At 51.9% G+C, this 2,500-nt stretch overlaps 1 protein-coding gene across 3 annotated transcripts in view; it reads right to left on the reverse strand.

Annotated features, from left to right (window-relative positions):
- scube3 (signal peptide, CUB domain, EGF-like 3) overlaps positions 1-456 on the reverse strand; it is a 78,260-nt gene extending 77,804 nt beyond the window's left edge. For all 3 annotated transcript variants that reach the window (XM_031566857.2, XM_031566855.2, XM_031566854.2), the window contains exon 1: positions 1-456. This exon is cut by the window's left edge and continues 236 nt beyond it. The gene's annotated coding sequence lies outside the window, so the exon portion shown is untranslated.
- Positions 457-2,500: the final 2,044 nt, after the last annotated feature.

Raw genomic sequence — 2,500 nt, forward strand, 5'->3', positions numbered from 1 at the left:
CGAGGGGGGGTGAGTGCTCCGGAGCCCTGCGCGAGAGGGGGGGGGGGGCGAGTCCTAATTCAGCTCAAGTGTCCGGCCCGGGGGGGACTCGGCGGAGTGTTGCACTACTGGCGCGGAGATTTCTGATCATGTTCGAGCCGTGCCATCACCAGTCAGTCGTCTGTGAGAGGGGGGAGAGGGGAGGAGGAGAGTTTAAAAACCGCGCATTGCTTCAGTCTCTCGCTCGCTCTTCCTCTCTCTGACACTCTGCCGCTCTCGCACTCAGGGATCTCTTTCTCTCTTTCTACAGGAATTTACAATCAGCTGCGGGTTGGACCGTGGTGGGGGGTTGCCATGGAGATGGCTTCCGTGGGTGAGAGGTCAGACTCGAGGTCCACGAGCCGTCAACGGATCTGTGCGAACTGTGCGCGCAACATCCCCGGCAAGAGACACGTTCCCACGTGGGCTTCGGAGGCGAGCGGGGGGGGGGGGGGGGCTTGTGAAGTTTGTCACGCAGAAGTGTAATATTTCAGGAAATCAGACAGACACAGAGAGAGAGAGAGAGAGAGAGAAATAGTTTCTAATGAAACGATGGTGCCTGAACGGGTTGTTGTCTTTGTGTGCTTTTCCTTTTATTGTGTTCCAGGTCGTCTGCAGAGGAACTGCTAAAGAACTGCGGATTCGTGTTGTCAGTTGGTCTAGGAGCGCGTGTCTCTGCGCGCCCTGCATAACTCCCAAATGATTCAACATTGCAAGAATTGGGTTAACCCTCGCGACAATTAACGTGCTGCGCCACGAACATGGGGGAAGCCCGCGCTTGTCTGAAATAAGCCGACACTCTGATTCTTGCCTCTCTTGCATCTCTATAGCCACGAAATAAATCAAGACGCTTTACTGTCTCCAGGCTACACAACAACTGAAGTAATTTCCACAGATGCCGACTCAGAAAGAAAGAGGGAGAGAGTGAGAGAGAGTGAGAGGGTGAGAGAGAGAGAGAGAGGAGGGTGAGAGAGAGTGAGAGAGAGAGAGGGAGAGGGCAAGAAATGAAGTGAATGAGTGATAGGCAGAGAGGAGTGCAGGCTCTTTAACAAGTCTGTCACCTAGGCAGCCTGAACAGGTGCTGACAACCCTGACAACTCCTCAGGTGCTCTGTTGCTATGGTTTCTTGGACAGGTAAGGCCACGTGTGTGTGTGAGAGAGAGAGAGAGATAGACATTGAAGTGAGTGTGTGTTTATGTGATTAAGTGTGCGTGTGTGTGTGTGTGTGCGTGTGTGCGTGTGTGTGTGGTGTTTACAGCTGCTCTGAGTGGCTGCATGCTCTCACCCTGCCCATCCTGGCCTTAACTCAACCCCGGCATCTGTGTGTGTGTGTGTGTGTGTGTGTGTGTGTGTGTGTGTGTGTGTGTACTTAACTCAACCCCGGCAGAGCTCAAAGGCCCGACACGCAGCAGCCTGCCCAATCCATGCCCACACACCCACGCCAGCTCTCATCCTACTGGGTGGTACACACACACACACACACACACACACACACACACACACACAGAGACGCACAACGACGCAAACATGCACATACACACACACACACACACACACACACACACACACAGACTCACTTGCATACCTATTACCTATACACCCAAACCCCCCCAAAGAATCACACTCACACACGCACATCACAAACAGACGCACACATCACAAACACACACACACAAAACTGGCAGTTGATCGGAGCACTCATCAGAGTGTGTGCTAAAGCTAAAGCATCACGGGGAAGAGCTGAAGCTGCAGAGACACACACACACTCACATCGTTCCCCTTCACACACACATCATTACCCATCACACACACAGACACACGCATAATTCCCTGTCACACACACGCACACACACACACACACACACACATACATTGTTCCCTGTCACAGACACACACTCACAATGTTCCCTGCCACACACACACACACACACACACACACACACTTACACATTGTTCCCTGTCACTAACACACACACACACAATGTTCCCTGTCACAGACACACACACGCACACAATGTTCCCTGTCACAGACACACACACACACACACACACTCACACACACACACATTGTTCCCTGTCACAGACACACACACATACACACAATGTTCCCTGTCACAGACACAGACACACACACACACACACATTATTCCCTGTCACAGACACACACACACACACATAATGTTCCCTGTCACAGACACACACACACACACACACACAATGTTCCCTGTCACACACACACACATACACACACACATTGTTCCCTGTCACCGACACACACACACACACACACACACACACACACACACATCGTTCCCTGTCACAGACACAGACACACACACACACACACACACACACACACACACAATGTTCCCTGTCACACACACACACATACACACACACATTGTTCCCTGTCACCGACACACACACACACACACACATACACACACACAGACACACACACACACACACACACATCGTTCCC

This window comes from Clupea harengus, chromosome 4, assembly GCF_900700415.2.
Source record: "Clupea harengus chromosome 4, Ch_v2.0.2, whole genome shotgun sequence".
Taxonomy (NCBI): domain Eukaryota; kingdom Metazoa; phylum Chordata; class Actinopteri; order Clupeiformes; family Clupeidae; genus Clupea; species Clupea harengus.